Consider the following 15,355-nt stretch of genomic DNA (forward strand, 5'->3'; position numbering starts at 1 on the left):
GTTTATTCAAAGGTTTTGCATAAAATTTAATGTAACAGGTTTTCAATTACATATTACATTCAAATTTTGAAGTTGACATTTTCCACTTGTTGTTGCTGTTCATAAAGAGTGGCAAATGAACAGATCTATTGCTTTGTATAATGTATTACTAACCAGTAAGTGGAACTTTGAATTCTGAATAGATCACCTGCTGATATTTAAAATGCATTAATGTAAGGGGCAGATAAAGCATTTCTCTCCCTTCTCACTTCCTTAATATTTATCCAGTTCTTTCTTTCATATACAATTTTTAGTAAGGGAACAAGTTACATCATCCACAGTGCAACTAGAATTAATGAATCCAGAAGTAAACATTAGTTAAATATCTGTCAATAAGAAAACTTGGACCAAACACAACCTTCATGTAAGCAGGTGCAATTCCTATTCACCTCACCTTTGGGTCAGTTGGAGTTGCACCAGCTTATGCAAGGTCTGAATTTGGCCCTTTGACTCTCCGTTCAACTGAAATCAACTGTGAAGAAACTGATGCTCATTAAATTTTTAAAAACAGTAGTTTTTTACTAAATAAGACTGGAGTTCTTCGCTTTATTAGTATAAAAAGTGAATTCTACATAGGAAAAAATAAAAAAGTTTTCATTCAAAATAGGATTCTCACTACACTAAAATTTCAATCATGTTGAACAACACGACTGTCACCAGACAAGCTTAAAGCACCATTCTGTCTTGGATTTTAGACAGGACAAAACCAATTTTTAACAAGAAATGGGAATACACTGTGTGTCTATCCTGTAACTTGGAACTGTACTTCAGCAATAACTGGGAATAACTGTGTGTCTCACTAGACATAATTTGCAATATAGAGAGGACTGAAATTTCCAGACAAGAAAACAGACACACTTAATGACTCAAAATGGTATTTCTATGTGGGAAAAAACAATTTTTTTATTGAAATCTCTCTGGAATTCCTCCCCAAAATGTATAAGATCACCACTCCAAACCATGCATTTTTCTATTTAGCTTATAGGTACAACACTCAGGAATAGTTATAGCATAGTGGTATGTGGGAAAGTTACCATTTTAAACTGAAGTAGTTTCTAATAGATCACTACATTGTCATTTTCACAAAACGTTTTCAGATCAGTATACTTTACAAGAAACCTCATTAGCCATTAAATTAGTAAACATAGCGCTGTCAATGACTCCTGTTTGAAGTGACTGTGAAAACTTACATGCACCAAGTTTGATACAGTACAACCTCAGAGTTACAAACTGACCAGTCAACCATACACCGCATTTGGAACTGAAAGTACACGGTCTGGTAGCAGTGGAGACCAAAAAAAAAATGTTTTTTTAAAAGCAAACTACAGTACAGTACTGTGTTAAATTACTAAAAAATAAAGAGAAAGTTTAAAAAAAAGATTTGACAAGGTAAGGAAACTGTTTCCATGTTTGCTTCATTTAAATTAAGATGGTTAAAAGCAGTATTTTTCTTCTGCGTAATCAAGTTTCACAGCTGTATTAAGTCAACATTCAGTTGTAAACTTTTGAAAGACCTATAACGTTTTGTTCAGAGTTACGAACAAACTCCATTCCTGTATTTTTCTGATTTTTAATGGACTCTGAACTATATCAAAAAGAGATACCATGGCACAAAATAATTGTGAACGAACGGTAAGAAAACCTTTAGTGGACTTGTCATCTCCATACTAGAATGGGTAATAAATAGTAACTAGGCAGACAACCTAAGAAAGCACCATAACTGCCCTACAAATCATAAAGAAGTTTGTTTCCAGTACTGTCAAAACAAAAACTGTATAAGCACAAAGTCTGGAGGAGGCTGTCATTCATAAGATGTCAAATCATCCATTTTCTTAAACATTTTTGGATATAATCTTCAGTTCTATTGAATGCCTGATTGGGATTTAAAGTGACTATTGAATTTTAAATAAAGAAAATAGTAAATATTTATTTTGATTGTAACAGTCATTAATACAAAAGATATACTGTCTTTTACCTTTTCAACTGACTTCTTGGCATTTGACCTTTAAAGAAATTGAAGTGGTTTAATGTCAGAGAAGTACTATTTTCTTTACCTTAAGATTTCACACTCAAAAAAAAGGGACTGGGGGAAGGGAGAGCGCAGATCTGGTGATTCTGTCTTTACTAAGGGAAATTGTTCTTCACTATTAAAAAATGGTAGTCCATACTTAAATTACCACACCAGCCCACCCATAATAGCATAAAACCCAACCCCATCACAAATACGTTTACAAAAAAGAGTAAATCACACTACAATGCTTTTAAAAAGGTTAAATGAAAGCTTTTTACTTGACAAGACCTAAGTCCAGGGTGCACGCTGCCTTCTAGCAGCTGATTACATTACTATCTGAAATAATTCAAGAAGCTTCACCACAAACATGTGTTGTATTTGAGGTCAGATATGCCCAGGGGAGAAAAAGAATCCTATGCCCAGGACTACGAAACAAATTTTACCCATTATATTACAAAATTTGTGGGTTTAAGTCTCAAGGATTCAGGCTATTAAACAATTCTTATTAGAAAGCTTCCCAATTCTCATTTAAAATATCATTGGCATCAATGTTTCATAGCAAGCACTTGAGAGCGCCTGCTGCCATATCGACGTCTACCTCCTGTCTGAAATTTGTCAAGCTCTGTCTCTGAAAGTGTATTTTCCAAAAAGTTTATGCAAAATCCCTTCAGCTGTCTGAATAAGGATTTATGCAGGGGGACAAGAGAATTTTCTCCCTCTACACATTTAAAAACTGGAGACATTGCATTAGACAAGATTATAGTAAGAACAATTTGTTTGCAACTGGATACAGACTTGGCAGACCTGTACATTTGCTCAGTTTGAAACATTGTTGGATATTCACAGTATGCAATTTTCAAATAGAAAAGGTTTCCTTTTTAGTCTACAGATGCACCAATAGATCAATACACTGCATGTGTGCACAGCTAGTTAGGTGTACATTTGAATTCAAACACAGCTGACTTTTGCCAGAGAAGGTAGTAAGATATGCAACCCAGTTATCCTCAGGGATTTTTCCCCCTTTTATCCTGAAAAAAAAGAAAAAAGAAAAAAAGAAGAAGTAGAAAATTGCATGCTAAGTGTTAATATTGATACAACACTGGAGTTACAGAATCAAGTGCTCAAAAGTCAGAAAATACCTGAAGTTAAGATTGTTCTGGCAATGCTAGCTTTGGCACTAAGTACCGGTGAAGTATTTTCTTTTCCTCTTTTTCTTGTTAAGGGTTAGACTAATGGTGTAATGGTTTAAATAATAATAATAATAATAAAAAAATAAACCACCCTAAACTCCATATTCCCTAAATAAGGAGTAAACTCAGTTTATCCAAGTTCACCCTCGACTATACTACTAATTAGACTGAACTGTTAGGCTCAGCTCTAAATATTAGGCAGAATATAACTTCACCATAGGAGGAATTTAGAGTAGCAGCCATGTTAATCTGTATCCGCAAAAAGAACAGGAGTAGCCCTGTATCCCATGAAAGCTTATGCTCAAATAAATTTGTTAGTCTCTAAAGTGCCGCAAGTCCTCCTGTTTTTTCACCAAAAGGAACTGCAACTCAGGCCATGTCTACACTAGCGAGCTTAGGCTCTGTCTACACTATGCGACTTTTAGCGACACGGCTGTGTTGCTATAGCCATGACATTAAAAGGCGCAGTGTAGCCGCTGTTTGTGGGCGCTCCTGCCGACAAAGCGCTGTTCACACCATTGCCTGTCATCAACAAAACTTTTGTCTTTTGGGGGAAGGAGTGTTTTTTGTTTTTTTTTTAACACCTCTGAATGGTCATTCATTTGCCAGTGTAGCCTTACATAGCCTTACAGTGTTGTGCAGGTTTCCTTTGAGGATGAGGACTGATAGGTCAGATACAGAGTGATTGCTTTGTGAAAAGTGTTCACCCACAGGTGACAGTGTATTTTTGTCTTATTTTCCTGTGATAAGAAAATGGTTTCACCCACTTAATTGTTATTGGGGCATTTAATGAGGTATACCACATGTGATATCCATGGATCCTACACATGCCTCTTGAAAGATGCGTTTGTGGGGGGTGCTGATCATTGCAGAAGTGGAAATGTGTCTGCAGGTTTTGCATCTGTTGTTCTGGCAGGGTCTGGTGCTGCTGTGAGTTGGTGTGTCCTGGGAAGCTTGTTTCTGATGATGAGCTTGGAGAGGTTGGTGGGTTGTTTAAAGGCCAGAAGTAGGGGTTCAGGAACGATTTCTTTCAGGATGGGGTCCCCATTGAGTATGGGTTGTAGTTATTTGATTATACCACCTGTATAGAATCCATATGGGGTAAGTGACAAGTAGAGGTCTGCCATCAGAGGAGGTTCTATTTCTGTACCCAAGCAGGTTCTCTTGGGGTATTCCATTATGAGATTTATTTCTCTGGTGGAGTGTCCTTTTTTGGTGAAGGTGCTTTTGAGTGTATTACGGTGTTTATCCGAGACTTTCGCCTCAAACCATATTCTGTGGTATCTCAGTGCCTGGCTGCAGATAGCAGATTTCTTGGTGTGTTTGGAGTGGTTACTGGATCTTTGAAGGTAGGTATGGTGATAGTGGGTTTCTTGTCTATAGGGTTCCATTGTTGAAGCTGATTATGGTGTCCAGGAAGTTGATGTTAGTGTGGGAGTGTTCCAGAGAGATTAACGCTGCAGGAGTTGATCAACTTTAATGCTTGCTTCCCCAATGACCATGTTTTATATCATCACCTTAACACTGCATTAAACAACCGTATGTCTTAGTTAAATTATCACTGCATTTGTAACTATAACAACTAAATAATTGTCAACTAGTCTGAGATTAAAATACCTTTTAGGTAGATATGATTTATTTAATTCCTAATCTGAGGAAAAAATGAATTTAAAGAATACCATGTAAGCTTTTATGACATCTCACTTGTGCCCCAAACAAGTGAACATGCATGGCTGAAAAGTTAATTTATGAAAATTCAGTAGTGATTCAGTTAATCGGTGTGACAGGTTAGGCAGAGGCAAGAGAGAACAAGACAAAAAGGAACAGCATTATGTTATGAGGTACATTTATTCACTGAAAGGAAAACATCCAGAAGGGCTCTAAGAGACTGGACTAGAACAAGCAAGCAGATAGAAAACAAACTGAGTGAATGGAAAGAGGAAGCTATTGGTTTGGGGAGGGAAATCAGAGATATTAAAAGGTAGCTCAGGTGGTGGTGGTAGTTATCTTTTCATAGAACATTAGCAAAATTACTCTCGTTCAAAGTGGAAAGGGATGGAAGATTTAAGGTGAAACAGGAAGGTTACGTTTCAATAGGAATTCAGGATTGCCAGCAAATTCTGCACTTAAGACACAGAATATTGGATTTTAAGCGTTCTGAAAAAGGTGCTATACTGAGTCAAGCAAGATTTGAAAATGTCAGAGCAAACATACAAACCAGAGTCCTCAAGGTACCAGACAGTAGTTTTATAGGCCCTGTGGTGGTTGTCATACTAGAGGAACTGTCCAGATTTATGATAAATGGAGTAAGCTATATAAGAGCAAGAGAACAGAACTTAGATAACCAACCATCACAGGGGGATTTGTCCCATCTAAATTAGGGAAGAATAAAAATTTTGAGTAGTCAGCTGGAGAAAGAGATGTAGAGGTTGTTTTGTTTAAGAGTTTGTCTAGCTTAGAAAAATGGGTCAGGTTTAGCTAACATTCTACCTTGACCAGCTAAACTGAGGGGTAATAAGGTTTTAACCTATGTCTATACTAGTGAAAAGATTTTGATTAGGTTGGGGCTGGCTAGCCTTTTGTTAGATAATCCTTCCTAATGTAGACAACCCTAAGGGAGAAATGTTAAACTTGACAAGGAGATGGCCACCAATAGTGAAGCCACGGGCAGTTCAATGAAGAAGAACTCTGCTATGTCAATTAAAAACAAGTTTATGAGGTGTGACAAAGTTCCTCCTCTACCTTGGTGGGTCTTGAGCTTATTGGCGGATTTGCTCACCTCGGAGATTCACGGCAGCCCTCAGTTTGGCCGTTTTTGTGAACCCACAGTCCAGGTCAACCCCTCCTGTGTCTGATCAGGAGTTGGGAGGTTTGGGGGGAACCCGGGCCCAAACTCTACTCCAGGTTCCAGCCCAGGGCCCTGTGGAAAGCAGCTGTCTAGAGTGCCACCTGGAACAGCTGTGCGACAGCTACAACTCCCTGGGCTACTTCCCCATGGCCTCCTCCCAACACCTTCTTTATCCTCACCATAGGACCTTCCTCCTGGTGTCTGATAATGCTTGTACTCCTCAGTCTTCCAGCAGTATGCCTTCTCACGCTCAGCTCCTAGTGCCTCTTGCTCCCAGCTCCTCACATGCGCACCACAAACTGAAATGAGCTCCTTTTTAAACCCAGGTGCCCTGATTAGCCTGCCTTAAATGATTCTAGCAGCTTTGTTGATTGGCTGCAGATGTTCTAATCAGCCTGTATGCCTTAATTGTTTCCAGAAAGTTCCTGATTGTTCTGGAACCTTCCCTGTTACCTTACCCAGGGAAAAGGGACCTACTTAAACTGGGGCTAATATATCTGCCTTCTATCCCTCTCCTGTAGCCATCTGGCCCAACCCTATCACAGAGGCGATAAGGGTGTGACATTCACTAAAGTCATTGAGAAGGAAGAAGACATTTGAAACTAGTAAATTAACGTGTATAAAGCACTTTTAAGATAAAAATACTACATATCAATATATGGAATGTAAACTTAAATGTTTGTCTCCAGAGATCATCATTTACACAGAAATAAGCATGGATGAGAAGTGAGGTGAGAACTCCAGAAGGAAGTTAGGGTTCGATGTTAAGGAGGGTAGATGACAGTGTGAGAGCTGTAGAGTCTTAATAATCAGGTAAATTGAACAGGAGAGGAAAGTACAGTCACCTGCTAACAGCAGCGTTAGACTCTGGAGAATGATTTTACTGAAGTGTGGTATAAGTACCACATGCAGCTAAAGAAACAGTCTTTTAAAAAAATAGTTTCTACCTGTAGTGGCAATAGATTAACATCATTTCCATTACAGATATGTCATTTAAAAACCTCTAGAATAGAGTATTACTCTGTTACTTCAGAAATAAAAAGGTCCCCAAACTGTTAATTACAATTGTACATAATAGCTTTTCACTTAAATCACTCCTAGACTGTGAAGACATCTGAGCTCAAGTTAACACACCAACATTTTAAAGTCAAAAAATTAGGTGATTGTTTAAAAATAATCCACCCAAAAAGTCTGCAAATATTTAGTTAATGTTGGTATTGAAAATCACACACACACACCCTTACCTTGGTTTATCCACTCATTATGGTGGCGGGAACCCTATTAGTTGGTCCTTGAAAAATGTGTTTGCATTTTCTGGTGAGTATGAGAATTACAATAGCATAGTCTTTGTTTGTATGATCCTGTGAAAGAGTGCAGGGAGTTAACAGGTGAGTCTGCACTCTGATCACTCTGTCACCAATTAGTTCCCCAGAGAAAGCTGATTAGATAATTAAATTCAATTATCCCAAGGGGGGGGCAGGGGCTGGGTGAGCTAAAGATACAATTAGCCCATCAGCTCAAGATTGATAAGAAGGGCACAAGGAAGAAAGGGATTGGGTGAACAGGCTAACTGAGCCCACTCTCACAAAGATCCTAGAGAAGGGAGACCTCTGCTCCTCAGGCCTTAGAGAAAGGGCCAAAAGCACAGGGAACACTGTAAATAGCATTGCTGCACAGGACCGTAAAGATGATGTTGGAGGAAGCACATATAAACAACAGTGTGGATACCTAACCAGTGGAGGTTTCTGAGCAGGTTTCTGTGATGCAAGAAGCCAGGAGCAGACCACAGCCTGCTATAGATCCCTATATTAGATGCTCATGGGTCATCTCAAAATATATTATCTTTGTGGACATTTAGAGAAGCAACCAGAAATCTGTTTTTCTCCAACAGCAAATACCTTTTCTATTATCCAAACAGTGTAATTAAAAATACTCTTAAATGCTAGTTCTACTTGAAGCCTAGAAAATGTGGGAAATTGGCATTCCGACACCACACTCTTGAGATATGCAATGACAAAGACACACAATAGAAGACCTTTCCAAATATTAAACAACAGTTGTTTCTTTGAAGTCACGTATCTCAAATGGATAAGTCTGATTAATCTCAAAACTACTAAAAAATTCTGTTTTGGCTTATCATATGCAAAATTGCAGGCAAGAAAGTGCTTTTTTGTGGATGTTTGGGGAATGGGAAATTCACAACTGTATTTTTAATATAAAGTACTAAATACAGACATGCTACTGCAGCCCCACACCTTAGAAACAGATCTTAAATTTGAGAGATGATTAATAGATTGAGGAAAGAGAACAGATCAGGAGTGCATAAAGAAACTGTTGATGAAGAAGGAAGAAGAATTAAGCAAACAAACGAGTGATGAGGGGAATAAGTATTCAGAAACAAATAGAATAAGCAACTGCAACACCAAATTTAGTATAGTTTGTTGCCTCCCTAGTGCTTACATACATCAGAGATATTAAACCCTGTTGGAAAGTACGGGGGAGGAAGCAGTATATTTGTTCAATGTTGAAACCAGTGACACTGAGAAATAAATTAGAGATCCTGCAAGCTTGGTTGAAAAAAATCAGTAAAATCAAGAAAAGGCCTTTGAGGGTTCTAGTCTTATTAATACTAAGAGTGCTTTGTCTAAGGCTTTCAGCTCTCACAATATTTCCACCATCAGGTCTGAAGTCAGTAGAGGACAATGTGTTTGCATCACAGAACTGAAAAAACAGGAGAAAAATAGATGTTCATTTGTTCTGAAAAAATTACAGAGGCTGAAGATGCCTTATCTTCCGGGAGCCCCACCTAAAGTAGCAGTGGTCACTGACCAGGCATTATAATCCTCTATTTAGTCTGTGGAGCCTGGTTTTGTAACGTGAGGCTCACTCTGGGGATTCATCACAAAGGACATGGAGGAAGATCCTGCAGTTTCTGAGCGAGGAGAGTATTTTGGTTTACTCTACTACATCAACAACCTAGGCATGTCTGACTTGTCTAGAGAGGCAGGGAACTCTGAAAAGGAACACAAACTTTGCACTTAGAACAGAACCTTGTGGCCTTCAGTTCAGACAGCACATGCCAAGAGTAGTGATCTAGATTGAAAGCTCTGAAGTGAAGTCAAATTGTCTGCATGAGGCACAAACTTTCTTTTTTATTATTGAAATAAATTACAGTTAAGGTAAACATTAATTGCTACTGAAAGAAAACCACTGCAAGCTGAAAACATGACAGTGCTGTTAAAGCAAACAAATATAATAAAATATTCATAGTATACTGAAATGTATAGTTGGCCATTAGGGACTTCTGATATTTATAATTGCTGACCCATGTTAATGCATGCTCTTGTCCTTATTACTAGTATTCCCTCCCTACTTCTTCCTAATGTTTGTAATATCCATTGTTGTTCCATGTTTTAATCTAGACTGTATACACTCTGGGACAGGGATTGTTATCCTACTCTGTGTTTGTATAGCAAATGAAGCCTCAATCCTGACTAGAGTTTCCAGGCACTAGTGAAAAGTTCATAATATAAATGTTGTGTGTATCTGCTCAATCCTGAAGACACTAAATAGGAGGCAATTAGGGATCCTTGTCACATATAACGTCACAAGCTGGAAAATGGTATATTTCACACTTGAATGGGTTTTTTAACAATTAGGTTGTGTGTGTTTTTGGAGAGTAATTAATTTGAGTATTGCACCATAACTCTTGTTGATAACCATATTTCACAGAGTTACAGCTTTCCTTCAAAACGTTATTAGTAAAATATATGTTGAAAGATTTAAGTGGAAGAAAGGAAATCTAATTTGAGCCTAACTAACAGCAAATCTTTCTTAAATTGTTGCACAAAATTACATAACTTTATACAAATTTCCATAAAAATTTTACTGTTCTCCCTGCCCTACAAAAAAGTTTGCACTGTATTGCATATTTTCCAGCGCAAATGTCATCAAAATACTCTAAATCATTTCCTTTCTTTCCACATTATTTCACATTCTTTACTATATTAGGTTTATCCATCTACAGACAGTTTAAGAATTAAGTATTTGTGTCTACAATTTGCCAGCACATGAATATCTGTGGCAGACAAAATTTACACACTAGGTTCACACTGTACTGCCTGAGGTATATCAAATAATTAACTCCTTTGCTTGAATGCACAAGGAAAACTATAAAGAGGATGCATCTCTTCCCACCAGAACAGAAGATATCAAGATTGCCCACTGGCAAGTTCAGGAAAAGAATACGAGTGACAAGTTGTCCAAAGGAATATATGCGTTAAGTAGCAGTTGTTCAGGGCTTGCTATGAATTCATGTCAAGATTTTGAAACCTGAATTTAGATTTATTAAGTGTATGATCGGCTTGCTACAGCTCCAGGTATCTCATAGATACAAAACTTATAATTCACATCAACTAGTGAATAAACACGCAAGTCACAGACATGCACATACTCTCAAGGAACAATATCAATTTAAAAGAACAGAGTAATTTTATTTTCATCAATAGATAACATCTGTGTATACCCATTACATACAAAAGCTGTGTGAAAAGAATATTCAGTTTGCAAAGTTAAGGCATTCAAAATTTAGAAAATGTCAGCACTAAGGTTGCCCATGCAACTTTAACCTACACAAGTGCATTATGTCACGGTTTTCAATTATATGACCACACATTTCTTCCACAGCACCTGTTTCACAAAGGATGGATGGTACTCAGGGACTGAGGCTACTGTTGAGTATTTCTTTTTATTCTCACCAACGTGGCCCTATACCTTCTCTCCTGTATACCACCCATACCTTGCATTACATATGGAATTGATTTCTTCCTGAGGTTTTCTATGGCACCCATCTCCATAGTATCTGAGCCTCAAACACATTCATGAATCTGTCTTTGCAGCACCCCTGAAAGTTAAGGAGTGCTTTTACACAAGAGAAATGAGGACACAGATTTTAAGGCCAAATCTCACAAGAATTTCCACTAATTTGGGGTGTTCCAATTTAAGGCAGTCAGGGATGGATTCTTCCAACTGCTTATTTTTGATAATAGCACTTTTTATGTTCAAAGCACGGTATATACATTAACTAAACCATTCTCATTACCCATGTGAGGAAGGTGGGTAGGTATTATAATCCTCATTTTATAGCGAGGGAAATAGTGACATGCCCAAACCCACGTAAAGAGCCAATGACAGAACCAGGATTCGAATGTAGGGCCTCCCGGTTCCTAACCCAGTGCTCATTCCTGGAGACAGTGGTGTGTTACTGCTGAGCATCCACAGCTTCCATTGACTTCAGTAGTTGTAAGCGCTCAGCACTTCTGAACGTCAGGCAAAGGTGTCTCACATTGAGCACACAGAAAACAAATCACATACAACTAGTGGCCACCTCTGAAAATGTCTGGTTAAGTGACTTGCTCGCATCACATAAGAGGTCAATAAAACAGCCAGTTCTCCTGCGTGTCATTCAGAAGCCTTAACCATGACACCACGTACTCTTTTCCTACACTCATCTGCTTAATCTGCTTTACACCTTCCAAGTGAATAAGTTAGGGACCTACAGACAACAGCCTCGATCAATACACAACCCTGATTCAGTCCCTGAGCATTGACCGCACTACACACCGAATGAGGCAGGATTCCTATAGAAAAAATAGTATGTGATCAATCTAACTGAAGACTGGCTCATAAGGTGTACACAAAAAGGGACTAGATTAGGGTTAAGTGGGCAACCTTATTTCTGGTATTTCCTAACTTTTGAGTGATTGCCCTTGCAGACCTAATAACATTTATTTTTGCAGAGCTTTTTTCTCTTCTTCCCATGTAATTTCCTCATTTAAAAAAAAAAAAGAAAAAGAAAAATAATTCTATTACGAGTGGGTAAAACGGATAAATAGAAATGTGTTTATTATTTCACTTTTTCTTATTTTATTCATGTTCTGTTGAAGCCTGTATCTAGACTGCTAGTCTAGATCAATAAAAGAAGGGTGGCGCTAACCACTGTACAAGCATATATAAGAAATCATCCTTATCTCAAAACTGCTTAGCGTAAACTGACAGACATGGCAGACAAAGGGAAGGGTGAAGAGAGATGCTATACACAAGCAGAATGATTCAAAGGTAGTTTGCAAATGTCATGTTAGATTCATGACTTTTCTGGAAGAGAAGAATATAAGAACATAAGAATGGCCATACTGAGTCAGACCAACTGTCCATCTAGCCCAGGGGCGGCCAACCTCAGTCTGAGAAGGAGACAGAATTTACCAACGTACATTGCCAAAGAGCCACACTAATATGTCAGCAGCCCCGCATCAGCTCCCCCCACTCCAACCTGCAGTGACTCCTGCCCGCCAGCAGCCCCACCTATCAGTGCCTCCCGTTCCTCCCCACACCTCCCGCCCGCCACGATCAGCTGTTACACAGTGCGCAGGAGGCTCTAGTGGGGAGGGGGAGAGAGTGAGGGGCCACCCCTGACCTAGCCAATATTCTGTCTTCCAACAGCGACTGGTGCCAGATGCTTCAGAGAGAATGAACAGAAAAGGGCAATTTATCAAGTGATCCACCCCCCGTCATCCAGTCCCAGCTTCTGGCAGTCAGAGGTTTAGGGACACCCAGAGCATCTTGGCTAATAACCATTGATGGACATATTTTTATTTAATTCTTTTCTGAACCCATTCATACTTTTGGCCTTCACAACATCTCCTGGCAACAAGTTCCACAGGATGACTGTGCACTGTGTGAAGTAGTACTTTTTTGTTTGTTTTAAACCTGCTGACTACTGATATCATCAGCTGACCCCTGATTCTTGTGTTATGTGAAGGGTAAAACACTTCCCTATTCACTTTCTTGACACCATTCATGATTTTACAGACCTTCGTCATCTCTTTTCCCATCTGAACAGTTCCAATCTTTTTAATCTCTCTTCATAGGAAGCTGTTCCATATCCCTATAAATTTTGTTGCCCTTCTCTGTACCTTTTCCAATTTTAACATATCTTTTTCTGAGATGGGGTGATCATAACTGCACGCAGCATTCAAGGTGTGGATACATTATGGATTTATATTGTGGCATTCTGGTATTTTCTGTCTTATTACCTATCCCTTTCCTATTAGTTCCTAACACCTAGGGTTTTTTTTTTGACTGCCTCTGCACACTGAGCAGAGGTTTTGAGAGAACTACCCACAACTCCAAGATCTCTTCCTTGAATGTTAACAGCTAATTTAGGCCCCATCGTTTTGTATGTATAGTTGTACTGTATGTTGTATGTAGAAGTGTTAACCAAATAAGATAAATGTGACTGCCAAGATTTTTTTCTGTAAACATCCATCAATTTGTTAGTATCCATCCCCTTTCTCTAGTTTTTTAGATTCTAAATTCTTCAGTTAGGGATCATCTTTTCATTATGTGTACACAAGTGCCTGTATAATGGGGCTCCAATGCCTGATAGAAGTCTGTAAGCACTACTGCAATACAGATGATAATGTGGCACAACAAAATCCCAAACTACTGCACTTATTTACTTCATTACATGGGGTGGGATCTGAGTTACTATAGAGAATTCTTTCCTAGGTATCTGGCTGGTGAATCTTGCCCATATGCTCAGGGTTTAGCTGACAGTCATATTTGGGGTCGGGAAGGAATTTTCCTCAAGGACAGATTGGAAGAGGCCCTGGAGGTTTTTCGCCTTCCTCTGTAGCATGGGGAACGGGTCACTTGCTGGAGGATTCTCTGCTCCCTGAAGTCTTTAAACCACGATTTGAGGACTTCAATAGCTCAGTCATAGGTGAGAGGTTTTTCGCAGGAGTGGGTGGGTGAGATTTTGTGGCCTGTGTTGTGCAGGAGGTCAGACTAGATGATCATAATAGTCCCTTCTGACCTTAATATCTATGAATCTATGTAAGCATGTGGTCAATAGGGGTAGGCCACGTAGAGTGCCTACGGTGGGAGAGGTAATAATTTAATAATTCCCCGGAAGAGAAATGGAGTGTGACAGTTCTACTGCAGTCCAATTTTTTAAAAAAAAGAAAAAAAATCTCCAATAATGTTAAAAGAATACAACATAAATGGTACCGATAAAGTGAGCTGTAGCTCACGAAAGCTCATGCTCAAATAAATTGGTTAGTCTCTAAGGTGCCACAAGTACTCCTTTTCTTTTTGCGAATACAGACTAACACGGCTGTTACTCTGAAAAGAGTAAAACAGTAATCGGAATGAATAGATTTTAACAAATAATCATGCAACATTCCCAACTATAAACACACTATGGAATTGTACAAATGCATTCCCAACTCAAACATTTCTAAGCACTCATCATGATCCCTTTGACATGGTTAGTCCATTTTATCAGAAAGCATCTCAATCAGCTCAGTACTGGAAATCTATCCCCTCTCAGAAATAATTATTCCCAGAACCCAGAACTAAATGGTATGCTCTTTCAACAACCTTTAAAGCTAAGATGTGATTCAAATAAAAGTCAAAATATTGGAACATTAAAAGATTTATATGGAGGTGGATGAAAAATAATATTCTGGTGAGTCATTCTGAAACAGTTAATATTGGACATGTGTTTAAGGATTGTTTTGAGGGAAGAAAAGGAAGAAGCCAGTCTTTGCAAGCCATCTAAATCTAAAATCCCTTTCGTTACCATTTACTGAGTGTCATCATAGCCCTTACTGTACTTTATTTGTACATGTAAATGGTAACCCATGTTCTGAGAAGACTTACATTTCTCTCCAAATTTTATGCTAGCTGTGTCTAATATCCCCATTCCCCAAGTTCTTGCTTAGTATTGGCCCTTATTTGCTTCTGCATTTTAATGATATTTTTGATCTTCATCAAACAAAAGCTTTTCATTTCAAAAAAGAGGAATTGGACCTTTTCATAAGTAACACTTAACCCTGTCATGCTCTCGTGTGCTCATTTCGAAACTCCAGCAACGTAATAATATATAAACATGTTGCTGACCTTAGTAAAATCATTAGAACAGTTTGTTTCTAGGCAAGCCGTATCTGATTTTCTGTGACTAATCAGAGGTTGTCCAAATGTATGTGTGACTTCCTTTATACCATACTACTCTACCTTTCAGTAAGAGCACAAAAGACTATTTCTATACTTATTACATTCTTTATTGTAGCAACTACAGCTCATCATTTGAAAATGTAGTTTTCCCATGATTAGAAAAGAAATCTTAATATACACAGATGGTTATTATACAAAATAATTCTTTAAAATGCTTGCTTTGACACACAATTTGAAAGAGACAATGGATCC

At 38.3% G+C, this 15,355-nt stretch overlaps 1 protein-coding gene across 2 annotated transcripts in view; it reads right to left on the reverse strand.

Annotated features, from left to right (window-relative positions):
* Positions 1-15,355, reverse strand: part of GTF2F2 (general transcription factor IIF subunit 2) — a 131,805-nt gene that overhangs the window by 92,619 nt on the left and 23,831 nt on the right. The window lies entirely within an intron of this gene.

Source organism: Caretta caretta, chromosome 1 (assembly GCF_965140235.1).
Source record: "Caretta caretta isolate rCarCar2 chromosome 1, rCarCar1.hap1, whole genome shotgun sequence".
Lineage (NCBI taxonomy): Eukaryota > Metazoa > Chordata > Testudines > Cheloniidae > Caretta > Caretta caretta.